Source organism: Hibiscus syriacus, unplaced genomic scaffold, assembly GCF_006381635.1.
Source record: "Hibiscus syriacus cultivar Baekdansim isolate YM2019G1 unplaced genomic scaffold, ASM638163v2 tig00111398_pilon, whole genome shotgun sequence".
In the NCBI taxonomy this organism is placed as follows: Eukaryota; Viridiplantae; Streptophyta; class Magnoliopsida; order Malvales; family Malvaceae; genus Hibiscus; species Hibiscus syriacus.
The window spans coordinates 830991-847829 of NW_024063081.1; the positions used below are offsets into that span (position 1 = coordinate 830991).

The 16839-nt window shown below is 32.7% G+C and overlaps 1 pseudogene; it reads left to right on the forward strand.

Annotated features, from left to right (window-relative positions):
* The first annotated feature begins 13984 nt into the window (after nucleotides 1–13984).
* Nucleotides 13985–16442, forward strand: LOC120161178 (annotated as a pseudogene).
* The last annotated feature ends 397 nt before the right edge of the window (nucleotides 16443–16839 follow it).

Genomic DNA, 16839 nt, shown 5'->3' on the forward strand with positions numbered 1-16839 from the left:
AACAAAACTAAGAAATAGTTGAGTAACTAATAATTAATTATCCAAAAAAATCGTAACTTTTGTTATTGAATTAGTAAAATGGGATTTTTGAAAATATATCCTAAAACATTGTAATTTATCCAAATAATAATAGATGAGATTAATTGATTTTTAGTTAAGTTCGAGGTCTAATTGATTTTTTTTTAAATTTGAGGACTTATTTATTTTTAAAAATAAATTATTTAAATTTAAATTTAAAATATAATTTTTTTTATATATTCGATACATTAAATATAAAAATACTACAAGATTATTTTTTTAAAAAACCAGTTTAAGGATCACATTAAGTATAAAAAAAAAGTTCACGAACCACATTTTTTTTTACAAAAAATTGAATGCTTTGGATACCATTAAGTCAAAAAATTGTTGTTAGAATGATTTGAACTCATGTAAGTTAAGTTAAAAGTCTACATCTCATTTTTTCATATTTTAAAAATTCTAAAATAATTTTAATGAAAATATTAAAAATATCTTTCTTATATTTTCACTTATTTTTTTTCACAAATTATTTTTTAATTTTACACCTAAAGATGTTTTTTTCAACGCTTTCTATCTTTTAATAAAATGAAAATAGCCTATAATTTGTAAAACCAAATGGATCATAATATTTTTATAATAATATAGAAAGTTGTTTTAAGTTATTAATGGTAAAATAATATGAATTTTAATGTATTTAAATACAAAATAATCTTTGATCTATAAAATATATAATAAATTTTATTTATATATAAAAAAGAATCCAATCAAATTAAATTTTGTATCAATAACTCAACAACTCTCTGACTCACTTTAGGACCTCCTTTTACTTTTATACCTTTTTTCTTTTCTGACTTTGGGTACCTTTTATATTCAATTATTTAAGTCATCATTATATTTTTATGATTTGGTACTTATACAAAATATCATAAATCCTGCGGTTCTTAGGGCTCTGGGTTTCATGAACAAATAGACAGTACAGTACATAGCCTCAGTAGTTTATTTATTATGTTTTATGACACCATCCACCACCATGAATCTAAATCTAACGGCCAGTCTTGTTTCAAATCCAATTTACTCATTTTAATCAGTCAACTTTTGCTTGTACGAGGAGTTAACTTGCTAATCATCATACATCGATGAAGATCCAACGGTTGGTGAACATTAGCGTAAGTAGAGAGAGATGATAGAGTGCATGGAGTGGTGGTCATTTATGGAACTTAGAAAAACAGCTGGTAGGGTCGAGTCGAATCTGCAGCAGCTGCGTTTTTTTTTGTCTTTTTTAACGTTGGCTTTCCACTCTTTTTACTCATCTTTAACCCCCTTTTCTCACCGTATAATTCACTCATCATCAGAGAAAAGTTTATTTTTGAAATCATTGGGATGTTCCAAGGGAGTTATTCTTTGAGGGGAATGTTGTCTGGCTCGAGGATGCTTCTATGAATTTTTCCTTGCTTTTGCTTCTGATTGTTCTTGCCCCCGTTTCCAACATCCCAACAAAGGTTGTATTCTAGATCGCACAGCAGCATGTACAAAAGGTTTGATTTTTTTAGCTTCACTGATTGTTTCGGGTGTTGTTCTTTCTCCTGTTATGGGAAGATTTGGAGGTTTTAGATCATTGGGTATATTTTGTTTTTAGAGAAATTTAAGGTTCTTGTTTGATTTGCAGATGGTGTAATGATAAGGGCTTTGACCAATTTACATAAGGATAAAAGTTTCATCATTACTCTCTTCTCGGATGCCACGATGTTTTTTCTTGTCAGTCCTAAATCTTCTTTCTGATTCATCATAGGCAAGTGTTTCCCATGATGGCTTCCAGTATCAGATCCGTCTCTTTCATCTGCTTTTTAAACTTTGGTATTTCCCCCCCCCCCCCATCTCTAGGGTTTCAAGATGGAGAGCTTTGTTGGATCTTCCTCAAAATTAAACCTTTAAAACAAAGCATGGAATGGGTAAAAAGGGCTAAAGGTAAATGGAAAAGAAAGACTTTTCCTTACCAGCTTTCTTATCCCTTGATCTGCATCATATCTCTTACAACTTGCCAGGTTTGCATGAATTACTGAACTGGAGTCTTGTATTTAATACGAGACACTGATAATTTTGTATATCTCAGTTATATTTAATTATTCCTTTTTAGTTTCTATATATACATAGCAAGCTAATGAACAATGGAGACGTCAGAGAAAAGACCACATGTCATCTTAATCTAAAACCCTAAGTTTGATGGTGAAGATGAGAATTTTGATGATCCACGTCGGCCTAGTGTTTGAATAATTTTTTGGTTCTTGCAAACAGGGCGAAGGGGCTTTGTACAGTAGAGAACCAAAGTTTTTAGAAAATGGTACACTTAGACCCTTATACTTAAAAAAAAGCAGTTGACTACTTTTTTCATTTAATATGACCCTCAAACTTAGAAAAATAATTTAATATATCACTTTGACCAACGGTTTTCATTGTTAATCGTTACTATTTTGACGTGGCATTTCACGGTGCTAAGTTTTTAACAACGAGGTATCAAAACGAAACAAAAATTAATATTAGGTATGATTTTGAAACAAATTAAAGCTTAGGTATTAAAACTAACAAAACTAATATTTTAGATACTAAATGTGTAGTTTACCCTAATTTTTTTTACATTAATGTTTTCATAATTTGCAATTTGTTTTGCTTATGGATGCAGAGGAACAGAAAACATGAAGAAACAGTTGATTAGAAAGATTGACAGGCTTTGGATTATGTCACGTTATTTATCTCACTAGCTTTTTGAGATAGAATTAATGGTAAAAGATAATAATATTTCCCTTAAATTGTTAAATTTAAATAATTATATTTACAAGATGTATATAATAATTGATTAAGAAATTTTAAATATATTACTTTATAAATCATATTTAAAATAAATTATGATAATATTTAATGAGAGATGATATTGTATTTTTATGGTATCCGTATTCGGTTTAGTCTTGAGATCTTATTCCTTATTCTTGAGAAGGTCTATGGGCAAATTCTCATATTTTTCACTTGTGGCTCTAGGCATTTGCGAACTCGTGGTTTTTTTTTTTTTTTGGATAATTCAAATTATTATTATCCAAATAGAAAATGCTACAAAATACAGTCAAGGTACGTTATACCAGTTAATACATACAAAATTAGTGTTCATCTATACCCCATTGATAGTAGAGAGTAAAATTTACATTATCTACTATATTGAAATTCCTATTCTTTAGTTGAATACATACAATTTCTTTGATGGTCCTTAGCATAACAGAAGCATTCCTTGATCGACTTTGGAACAGTAGTTTACACCTCTCGTCCCATAGCAAATATACCAGAGCATTAAAAGCAAGTCTCATAACAATGGGAAGCATTGTTTTACCTTTCCAATTAGTGCACGCCAAAGACAAAAATCTTTCCAAGAACAAGCACTAAAAGAAATTCCAGAATAAGAAAATATTTGCTCCCACATCATAGTAGTATTTGGACAAAGTAGGAAAAGATGATCTCTTGTTTCCGTGTTAGTGCTACAAAAGACGCATGAATTATCATTTGTAATCCCAATTCGTTGAAGTCGTTCCTTAGTTACACCCGTAGAAAGGAAGCTACGCACCTTGGACGCAGTTTCAAGAGTCTTCTAAAGCACCAGCTTGCTGAACTCGTGGTTCTCATATGGTCATGACCGCAATTTCACTATAATTTGTGTGGGTTTCCATAGCTAAGCTTGACCAAGGCTAAAACCCTTCTTCAGAACAAGATTATTTAACCACCTAAATAGTCTTGGTATTTAGTGGTATAAATGAATATAACGTTTGATGAACTATTTAGAAATTATTTGTATAACGTTCATTTATTTAGTTAAATAAGCACGTATATAAAAAAATATATTCATTTAATAAATGTGAACACGAACAAATATGTGTTCAGTTCGTCATGTTCACAAACAAACTTATTTACTAAATCCTCATTTTTCTTGATTTTTTTTATATTTTAAATATTGGTGAATACATGGACTAAATTAAATAATCTGAACTTTGAAGTTAGATTGTGAAGTCTAAGGAAATGAAGGAGTTGTGATGTAATTCACCATTTTTGAATAATAAAAACGAACACGTCCGCGAATGTTAAATGAACATGTTATTAACACAAACATGTTCACGAATAATAAATAAACAACACATTCAAAACTTAATAAACGAACACAAACACGATGTTAAAAATTTAAACGAATACGAACTATACATGATCACCTTTAAAAATAAATAAAGGAAGACAATATATATTGTTCAATCATACTTATTCATTTACACTAATATAAGTAAAAGCTCCCTAATATAGGATTAATAATCTATTAGTGCACTAATGATAGTACAATATTGATTTTTTTAATTTAACTTCTAAACAGGTTTTTTTTTCTTTGAGATTCTCATGTGTTGTTAGTTCATCAGCAACGATTAAATTCGAAGTTGAGTTCTCCAAGGTTTCATGGTTACTTTTATTTTCATCCGTAAAGCTCAAACCTTGGCACCTCAATGTTTGGGGAAATTGAATTACAACCTTAAATATTTTAGAAATATTAATTATACCCCTAAATTTATTAGAAATTCTCATGAAATCTTAAACTTTTTACTATTAGAAAACTTGAGCTTACTGCAATTCTTTTTTGCAGGCTGTTCAAAACCCAATCTCTATTAAGGATCAGTGCCTTATCATATGGATGGAAGAAGAAATAAGCAAAGAGACAATATTAGAAATGTTTAGCGTAAGGTTGTGAGCAAGACAAGCAATTGTGGAGCAAAGTTTCGCTTAGTGGAACTCCATTGCTTGATTTGTACCCGTAACTACATCTCACTAATCTCGACTGCAACATTCAAGTTGACTGGAAAAAGCACCAATGTCGTGAATTCCACTTATGTAAACAGCCAATTGTAGATGGTACCAACCACTTATGTAATTTCACATAAAACATATGTATAAAACTCAATATATATTTTTATAAAATTTTAGTTTTGAAAATTCAAATAAATATAATATTATTTAATTTTAATTTATAGAATTTTTAGGATAAACATGTTTAGTATTTAAACTATTACTTTTGTTTCGTCTTGATACTTGAATTTAATTTTTTCTCTCAAAATCATACATAATGTTTAGCTGGATTTCATTTTGGTACTTGTTAAAAACTTGACGGTGATGTTGACGCGTCATAAGGTAATACCACATTATCATTGAAAAAATAAAAAAATGCTACGTCAATAGTTATGTTGATTTTTTAATAGCGAGTCCTAAATTGAAACATAAACTAAATTAAATATGATTTAAAAAAAAAAATAAAATTTGAGTATAAAAAAAAACAAATAATAATTTAGATACTAAAAATATAATTTACCTTAATTTTTATAACCAAAGTGAAATAAAATGAACTCGTTGGATCATGCAATATCATTATTTCCATTTTCTCAAACACTAATGTATAATATGGCATTCAGATGTATTATCAGTCAATACACTGTGGTGTGATGGTCCCTTAGTGGAATTGAAACCGTCAAATAAAAGCATTCTCACTAACCATAAGTAGAGGAGCAAAACACTGATAATGGGCTTTAGATAATCCTTATCTAATTGTATTTATTTATATTCAAAAGTCCAAAACGACATCATGCATGTCGTGTGTGGAGGCTCTTCATTCACCATCACGTGTCCATCCGGGCTTGCCAATCCTACGCCATTTCGTCCGTTACAACAAAAGACTAATCCATCTTCTCCAAATCCCATTTTTATCGTCCCTTTAAATCAAAACGCAGGAATCAACTTTATACACGAAAAACAAAACCCTAGTGCTTTCCGCATCAGATAAACCTCCCTTTACCCTTTTCCCTATATAATTAATCTTCTCTTGGTTTGGTTGGCGTTGGATTCTCAACCCTGAGTAACGTCCCAAACTTTGTCACATACTCTCCACTCACTACCTTCTAACAACCTTTGCAAAGGACCCTTGACCTTAATTTTCTCTTTTTTCTTGTTATTGTGGTGGCGGAGAAAGGGTAGTGGAGAGAAAAGTTCGAGGAACTTTCGTTTACACTTACCGCATCAAGGGAAGAAGAAACGAGGGATGTGCCCAAAGGGGTTTGGCTATCAGGGTCGGGTCACAAGGGGAGGAACAGCAGAGATTTGTGGTGCCTGTTATCTACTTTAATCATCCCTTGTTCCTTCACCTGTTGAAAGAAGCCGAGGAAGAGTACGGCTCGACCAGAAGGGGACCATCACCATCCCTTGTCATGTTGAAGAATTTAGGAATGTACGGTGCTTGATTGATAGGGAAAACTCCCTTCTTCATCACCAGCATCATGTCGGATGTTTTAGGGTTGATTTCTTATGGTTTATTCCCTTCAAAGTGCCAAACCGAAAACGTTATCATAATTGTTAATTACTAGTACCATCTGTCTGTTTATTCTTGGTTTTTGTACACCCGTGGGGAGTTTTCTTCTTTTTCGGTTGTATCGATGGAAAGTACGCGGCTCATGGTTATGAAGAATAAATGTGTAAAAATGAGAGTATGGACCATGGTTTTAGATATGAAGACACTGAATTTCTTCGAGATGAGTGAACCACTGTTTCCCTGCATTCCAAGCAACACCACTTAACTGAGATTTCTTAATGACAATTCTGACTCAAACATCAACATTTGTAACTGTCTTATTTGGACCACATATGAATGTGGGTATATAGATAGAGTCAACAAAGTCGGATAATTTTGATTATGTAATGTTTATTTGTGTTGGTATGTTCATATGAAATTGTTAGTTGATAACAAGTATGCTTCCAAGGTAGATATGTGTGGGGGAGACATTATTGCCTTTTAGAAGATAATATTTATTTATTGAAAATATATATTCTACAATATAGTTTGTTCGAATTCAGATTTCATAAGAATAATAATATTTTTTTTATCTTACAAACATAGCTTCTTTAAAAGATTAAAATATATAATGTTATCATTTTATATTTTTAAGACTTATCATTTACTTTTTCGATGTGTAATTAACGTCTTCCACCTCTCTTCCTCTCTTCTCACTTAATCATGATAAATTCATGTCGGACAATCGTCACAATTGTCCATCTTATCTATCTCGTTTACAACCAAACAATCATGTCTATCTCACTCATTGAAATATTCAACGTAAAATCAAAATCACACTAATACCGTTTATCACAAATCGTATTCTCCTTTATACTCCAAAATCTTCCATTTATATGTGAAATTGAAGTCCTTATCTCTCTAAACGTGAGACTACATACTCTTAATTCATATGAACACAAAACAAAGACTTTTGTGAACTGTATTTATTAAGATTTGCGTATCATATAGTTGAACTTTAACGAGTTTCTGTTCTCTCTCGATGTGATGTTTGGCATCCTTTGGATCATTTACGTCGCGAAAGTTGAGAATTGAAAGACATAATTGATAAAACTATGGGCATTCAATTTGAAGCAGACTAATGGCTTTATGAATTAAATTAAATGAGTTAATGTTCTCTATTTAAAGAGCCTTCCTTTGTTAACCCATTTTATATTTGTTCATTCCATTATATATATGACTTGTAACTATTAATTAAGTATTTAATAACTGCATCAAATCCAGAAGGGTGTTTAATTAGTCTTATAGATGAATAATGTAAAGGTCCCCATAACCTAAAATTAAAGGGAATAACATATTCATATTGTGTAGTTGGATGGGCTGAATTATGTATAGAACAAAGGTAAGTAAAAAGAGAATTTGGAATTTGTAGCTAGAGTTGGGTTTGGGCCAAGCCAATGTTCTAATGAAACGCATAAATATGGGTACTATCAATGCTTGCCTATCAAAAGATAGACGGTGAAGATTCCTTTTTGGTAACATAAGTTTGATAATTTTAAATAAAAATAATTAAGATATATTTATATAATAAGATTCAAATCCCAACATTTAAGACAAAGAGCACGATATTAAAATGTTTATATAATGTATTCAAACATCTTAAAATTAGGGATCATAATTGAATTCGAAACCAACAAATTTTTTATTTAGGAAAATTAGGTTCAGGTCGAATTTAATATGAGGTCGGGTCGGTTCGAGTGGAGGGGGTGAAAAACCTAATCGGTGAGGGTGATTATGTAATTTTTATATAAATTTATGGATACTTGCTATATTACATTCTCTATAGTTTTTTAGTTAAGTCCTTACTTATGTCGGGTAAGATTTATACTCTAAAAATACAAGTTTGGATCAAGTTTAAGTAGATGAAATATGCTCTTTAGGATGGGTCAGATTTGGTGGATAGTATATAATTTTCGGGTCGAGTTCAAGTGAAATAGTGTACATTTTTCAAGCCGAATTGACCAGAAACCCTACCCAAGCCATTTTCTCTACGTAACACCGATGGGATCCCTGTTTGTTCTTTTTACAATATTGCATGCAAAAAATGGAGAATGAAACCTACCCAATTATCTCTTCCTTTGAATGGGCACACCGCACATGAAATGAAAATTAACAAATTCCACTCCCCGATACTTTACAATTCAAAAATTATTTCTTAAGATACAAACCACAATCATATATGTTTCTGTCACATAGCTTATTCCAGTGGTGGAGCCGTCCATTACAAGATTTCACCCACTTTGCTTGACCCTTCCTCTGGAGTAGCTTCAAAGTAACTCATAACAAATCAAACAGTACTGCTCCCTTATTTCCATACAAATCCAGATATTTCAGTAAACCGTTTTTTTTTGCATGAAATTACGATGCATGATCTGTAACGCTTCTAACACAAGCATTCGTTAGCCTGCAGTGGTTGAGGCGTTAAGATCAATATCACTAACACTATATATTTCACTCGTGTTTAATATATTCAACCACACAACATATACCTTAACGTAACCCTGAACAGATGGATTTGCGGACAAAAATATTAGTTACTGTGTCTTATCGACTATCGCTACAGTTTTAACTTTCTTTATCAATAAGAATCTGGAACTAGTTTGGTTATGTTCATGAAACTGAAATTATCCATCGTGTTTCACAGATTTTATGTTAGGGGATCAATTTATAATATTTAGGTGACAAAAACTTACAAATTTTAGAGTAAAAATATATTATCAATAAAAATCATAAAGAAAATATTTAAAATATATGATAACTTGAAACTTTAGAAGGGAGGACCTCCCACCTGCCCCTTCAGCAGGAACCGCCGGATCATCAATGAGTGCCTGGTATAGCAATGTCGGATAAGGCGCATTTTGCATGAGTTTGCATGGTAGATGTTCAGTTTCCACGTGCCCGCTCGTTTCTGTTTACCAGTATAATGCCTTTCGATGTGTGCCTTTTTGTCACTGCTTTTAGAAAACTTTGGACCAAATCAAAGGACCGCTCTGTACTATCATTATTGGTTGGATTTAAAAAGTAATATTCAATATAGTTAAATTGAAACTTTATCCAACTTCAAAAGTCAATTCTTAAATGGAATGTTACGCTTAGGTAAGAAGAACTAACGTAGGGTTAGTAATATTTTAATGCTAAACTACATATTAGTCATCTAACTTTAAAAAAAATCATTTTAATTACTGCTGTTTTTACAAACAAATCACCAACTTTAGATTATCCACCTAGTTGTGCTGATTCACTCTGCATTGAAGAGAAGAAGAGTGAAGGAAGCAGGAAAAGAAGAAAAATGTGGGAACAAGCTTCATCAATGGTAAGAATGGAGGAACCCCAACTTATTTCGTTTTTGTGATTGTGGACTACCAACTACTATTAGAACAACATGGTCAAAAGATAATCCAGCTGGGAGGTTTTATGGATGCCAATGTATTGCGTCGTCGTTGCCGATATTTTACGTAGTTCAATCCTCTGATGAATCTTTGGGCGACTATTGTGATTGTTGTCTTTTAAAAAGAATCCAATTGATGGAAAGGGGAAGAAGATATGAGCGATGCAAGTGGATAATTGCTACTTTGGCGTGTGTGGTTTTCGTTTCGATGATGAAATGATTTTGGTGAAGGTGAATTCATATTGGGTTTTTTTGTGAATCAATGAATGCTGTTTAATAGGTACAGGGTTAGGTTGTTTGTTTAGGGTTATATGCAATTGATGTTTGTATTATTGATTTACAAATTTGGTTAATCATAATTGCAAATCTTATTTTGCAAATCATAGGTTCAGGGGATAAGTGAAATGTAAAGATGCATTTCCATTGCTTAAAAAATGCGAGAAGCAACTATTCACTTTTTTTTTTGTTTGTACGGAGAAATATAGTCAATAGTTACACGACAATTGGTTGGTATTAAGATTTTTTGTCTCCATAAAGAAAGAGAAGAATAAAAGTACATGTGAAGATAGAGGTTTCATCCCTCCTTTTGATCTTGATCAAGAGGTTTTATAATGACCCTTAATGTTGGTGTCAGACGTAGAGTCATGATGGCTACTCATATATTGACAGGTTGAGTATATATGATTAACTAACAATAGATTTAATTTTGATAGGTCATGTCTACTTGTCAGATGTAATATCAATAGGTCGCGACTTTTTCAGGTGTATTCGAAAATATGGGTCTTTATTCTTAGAGGAGGACCAGGTTCTCTGAAGGGCCTAATATGTGGAGATCAATCTCCAGATGAGATTTGGAAAAGACATAACATTTGTCCCCCTTAATCGAGATAATGTCATAAAGTGGTTTAACTCGAAACTTGTTCGTTGAAGCGTTACTCGCATTTAATAGGACAATTAAATCGAATTGTCTTTAGATTCAAATTATTTTGATCTTGGATTTTTTTTATGCTAAGATCATATTGAGTACGAGTTAGGATTTTTAGGCTTGGTTTTTTTGGGGGTTTAGGCCCTTTAAAATTCGAATATATTTGATTTCGTGTAATAACCTAATTTTGAATCAACGTATGAGAGTTGACTTGATATGTGTGTTGATCAATTTAAGATCATAGTTAATTTCGCTAGACAATTTGGTTTAATCATGAGAGAATTGAGCTTACTTGGACGTTAAAAAGAGGATTTTTAAATTGATAACAAATAAGGAGGGACAAAAGAAAAACATTAAGGAGAATTATGACTGATTTTTCTTGTCCCATGTGAAAATGGAGGAGTAAATAGTAATATGGGTAGTGGTTCACCTACTCCCCTCCCATTTTCATCATTCTTTTTCTTTTCTTCTTCTTCCTAAAGGTTCTAAAAGTTTAAAAGCATAATTTTTTATTATTATTTTTAAAGATTCAAGATCAAAAGATAAAATTCAACTCTAGAAATTCAAAAGCTTCAAAATGAGCTCATTATCATTCATCAAGGATGATATAATGTGATAAAGGATTTATGAGGGTTTAAACCCTGTAGCCTTACTATGCTTGGTTAATGACATTTTCGTGTTTCTAGCAAGTTATAATATTTCTTCTAATATTGTGGTTGATTAGAAATTTCTTCCAATGATTGTATGATTAGTGAAAGAGGTGGAAGAGCCTCTCGTGCAGAAGGGAAGACAAAGATTGGTGAGATCTGAAAAAGAAATTTATATAGTTGTTTTGAGTTAAAGTAGTACACTTTGAACTTTGAAATGATTCTTGAAATTCATAAATATGATGCTTAGTTTGTTGGTATGATACATGTTGAGTGTGTTTAAGTGTTGAACATGTGTTTTTTTAATTAAATTAATGTTATTGTTATTAAACATGTGTAAAATGATGTTAAATGACCTAATGCTACTCCCATAAGCCTTAGAAGTCGAGTAAGGCCTTAAATTGAATGTTTATAGGGTTATTGGATGTGATTGTCGAGCATGAAATGGTCATTTATGGATTTTGGTGTAAATACTATTCTAATGGTATCAACATTATATGAGATTACAATAGAAGTTCAAGTAAAATGTTCAAGGAGTATCAATACTCATTCATGAGGCATCGATGCCAATTGGTATCGATATTGGATTTTGAAATCGATACAATTTATAGATTAAATTCTAGTGTGCTGATTTGATTTCAATACTGTCCAAGAATATTGACGCCCTAAAGATTGAGTGTTGGTACTCCTGTTGATATCAATATAAATGCCCAATTAACCTAGTTTGACCCTTAATTTGATAAAGAGAAAGTGGTACGGATGCATAATGAAAGGATAACCAAAAAAAGGGCCTAAATGGACTAAATGATTAAATGCTCTTAAGAGGGATATATTACTAGAATACCCTTATACGAGTAAAATTATGAAATTACCCCTGCAAGCTTAAATGATTTAAAGTAAGCATTAAAAGTAAGCATTAAAATGCTCTAATTGATAAAAAATAATTTATTTTTCTTAGAATATCCGAATTCAAGTAACATTATTCATATGGTGTATGTGAGTTTTATCTACACTTAAAAACAAATATAATCTGCTATGATATCACATTAGAAGCAACCAATAAATTGACACAATATATATATATATTTTTTATGAGCAAGGGGAAGAGATGTTATAAATTGAACTTGAACTCTCATGTCATTTATATAAGAACTTATCACTAAACCAATAAATTATGTCATACATTATAAATGGTGCACATGAAATTTATGGGACCATAGATTATATAAAATTATAGTAATTTGTTCGTGATGCTTTTCACTGCGCTTGTGGTTGTGCAATGACGGTTTGAATTTAATAGGTTAAAAAGGAAAGAAACAGCCACCAGACCAAAGCTTAAGATTGGGGACAAGACAGCAACAATCGGCATGTGTCCATGTGACAAAAAAGACACATCCTTAATTACATCCAAATTCCTCATTTTCCAAGCCACAGGAGTAAGAAAAGAAAAAACAATAACATAAACCTTCTCCGTCTTCGAATTGGTTGAGACATAAAGATCGAAACAAAATTAGATATGAAAATAAGAAAGAACAATAAAATCAAATATTAATTATCGTATCTCCCGCAAACATTCAAAACCAAACCGTAGACCACTTGATAGAGTCTCTAATTAGCTAGAGATAAAATTTTATTACTACTAATTTCTTAAAATTTAATTAAATACATAGAGTAGTTTCAATGATAAAAGATAAGTGTTATTCGAGTTTCAAAAAACTGCATATATAAGGTAGGTGCACTTTATTGATAATTAAGAAATTTTTTGAGTAAATACTATATTACAATCATCTCAATGGTAGATTTAGAAGTATTTATAAGAGTGTGCACACATAGATTAATAACATAAAAATTTTATGTGAAATGGACACATAAAATTCCAAGATTGACACAATGAATAAAATAGAAGAAAATTTAAATTTAAGAATAGGTATTTTCTAGTTATCCACTTTAAACAAAAAAATGGATCCGCTAATGAATCGTCTTAAACTACTCAAAATTTTTATTTAATCTTTTGGGTTGTCCTCCTGATTCTCTAGAACTTTGCTCTAATTAATTCGGACCAATTCATGTTATATGCCTAATTTTGATGAGTTTTTCAACGAAGATTTTATATATACATAATGTCTCAAACTCGAAACATGTTTAAACGAAACTGAATTATTTACCACTTCAACCAATTCCTTAGTACCACTTCAACCATTCCTTATTATGAAACACAAAATAATGAGTTAGGAAATGACAAACGGGATCTAAATAAACTTCATTGAGTCACTCTTTTCCGACTCAACTACCTATTCACTTGTCTTCTGGTTTTCGTATATTTACGGCTACGCTGGCGATGGGAGCAAGTCCAGCACAGCCAGAAACCAATGACAAGTTCTTGCTTTTTTCGTATTTCTCATTGCTTCCCTTTCTGCCTAACTTTACTTTACACCCAAACTAAGGGAGGAAAATAAACAAAAACAAAAAGGAAATCGAATGTCACTGTCAAGTCCTTTATCATTATCAAGAATCTGCATTTCCAAGCAACCTCCACCCCTTCTCTCATTTTCTTTTCAACTTCTTTAATTTCATACCCTCCTTAACTTCTTCCTTTTCATTTCTTCTTATATGTTCCTTTCTTCTCCTTAGTCCTTCACTCCTTCCCCTTTCAATTAAAGAAGACATAGACTGAGCGTGTGCTTGTAAAAAGTGGGAAAGAGAAACAGAAAGATGGCTGGTTTGTTTCGGTCCAAATCCTGTGGACTCGTCGGAATCAGAGACTTCAACCGTGCTCCTCCCACTCCATTCTTCAACCTTGCCAAAACCAACAACGTTGTCGAATCCAATGAAGAAGAAGAAGAAGAAGAGAGAAAAAGTTCCATGATGATGAAGAGGAAGAAGAAGGAAATGGGTTTTATAAGGACCCCATTGCAACGACGGTGACATTCGGGAACTGTGATGGGCGAAACAGTAATCTAACGTCGAAAGACAATAACCAGCTCCTTGATGTTTTGGCGGCGTTGTTAAGGAAGTCTGTGGTGACGTGTAGCGTGGATACTCGTGACGAGTCTTCCATGGATATCAGCCAGCCAACCGAAGTCAAACACGTGTCTCACGTCACTTTCGACCGCTTTAACGGCTTCCTCGGCTTGCCTACGGATCTAGAGCCTGATGTTCCCAGGAGGGTTCCCAGTGCCAGGTTTGATTCTGAAATTTTATTCGTTATGCATTGCAAAATTTAGATTTTTAAGCAAAGTTTAAATCTTCTCAAATCGTTGATTTGATGTTATCTTTAAAATACCTTTTTCCTTATTTATTTTGGAGGGAAATGTAGAATTAGATTGCTTTAAATACGTGTGATGTTAATTTGCAGAAGAAATATTAAATTTTCTTTAATATCAACAGTTTTGGTGGGTGTGAATATTATGTTGGACTTAATTGTGTCCTCCTCTTGTTTGTTATTGTTTATGTGCGTTTCTTTGATTAATGCTGTACAATACAAGAAAGAGGCATGCCAACTACTTTTGCTATGTTGGATAAGGAAGTTGTTAATATTTTCGCAATAAAAGTTTTTTACTTTTTTTCCAGAAAAGTTAAGGCTTTGATTAAGATGGAAATTTAAGGATATGATGCTTTCAGCTCTTCTCTGCCTGCCTGGATATTGAGTTTGACCACTGTTTAGATTTTGGTTTTATCATATTGAGCACAGTTAATTTTTTGCGGCATTTCCATTGTTTTAAAACCAGAAAACGAAAAACAATTGATGTTTGTTGTCTATGGAGTCTGCTATGCCTAGAAACCATTTTTTTGGGGGGGGGGAATTTATGTTCTAAATTGTAATTTTATATCTGCATTTGATATTTCTTTTCATTAAATTAAACATACAAGATGTGTTTCTCCTTTTTCCACCGTCCAGTGCAAGTGTTTTTGGAGTTTCAGCCAAGTCAATGCAGTGTTCTTATGATGACAGAGGGAACAGTGTGCCGACGATTCTGCTTATGATGCAGAAGCGTTTGTATGCCGAAGGAGGCCTTAAGGTAAGTCTAAGTCTACTAGTTTATTGACTGAATAGTGTCTTAATTGCTTAAGGTTTTGAAAGAGCTCGATTCTGTTGATCGAAGGCCGAAGGAATATTCCGAATTAATGCCGAGAATAGTCAAGAAGCATATGTCCGGAACAAGTTAAACAGAGGTGTGGTACCACGCGGGGTCGATGTGCATTGTTTGGCGGGTTTGATAAAGGTATACAACTAGTCTATATGTTACCTAGTCTTGTTTCTGGTGCATGAGAGCATTGCCAGTATTTCTCAATTGATTGCTGTACTTGAACTTGAAATGTTTTTTTTATAGGCATGGCTTAGAGAACTTCCAAGTGGGGTTCTTGATTCCCTCTCTCCGGAGCAGGTAATGCACTGCAACACCGAAGAAGACTGCATCGAACTTACGGAATTACTTTCTCCAACAGAAGCTGCTCTGCTTGACTGGGCAATCAACCTGATGGCAGATGTTGTTCAACACGAACGATACAACAAAATGAATGCACGCAACATCGCGATGGTTTTTGCACCAAACATGACTCAGGTTTATCCCAGGACACTAGATTTTTGAACCATGAACTTTGTAACAATAACTAAACGGGAGTCTCTTATCTGTTTTTCAGATGGCTGATCCTTTGACGGCATTGATTCATGCTGTACAAGTAATGAATTTCCTCAAAACACTGATCCTAAATACATTACGAGAAAGGGAGGAGTCCGCTGCTGAGGCCAGGCTCCTGCCATCATGCTCTGATTCTCCTAACATAAACAGCAGGGTACCCGATTGTGAAGCTGTAGATGCATGTGCATCTAAGGAACCTGCCACTGCTAAGTTGTCGAGGTCAGCCACACTGAGTAGACTCGAATGTGGCCCTGACTATAAACTATGGAACTTTCAGGAGAGTGACGGTGAAGAGGAATGTGAATCTGTTTGAGGTAAGAGCGCGTCAAATGTGCACGGAATAGAGATATGACATCAGGACCGGTTTAGTTTAAGGTGATTACGCAGGCTCACTGTAAATACTAGAGGAGGTGGATATGGGAAAATGTTCATATTGATGATGAGGTGATTGCTGGTATTGTATGGCCTTATGATTCTTATTGTTTGAGCGAAATTTGTAGCTTATTGATTTGTTTAAGGCACTAACTAAAGCTATAGTTTAGTATTTACTGATTTATGAGATAAAAAGCAGTTTTTAGCCTCCCTGTACTAGCAAGAATAAGATAATTTCTTTTTCTTTTTCAAGGGAAGAAAAACAATTTTGTAGTCATTTTTGGAGTTGGGACTTGAATAGTTGACTTAAACATGATCATAAAAAACAAGTGCACAATGTATATCCCATATTCTTATCTAACTAGAGCACCGCATTTTCATAAAAGAGAAGAATGATGTGTAATTCAAGAACTAGGGCTTGTAAATGAGACTGTGAGCTA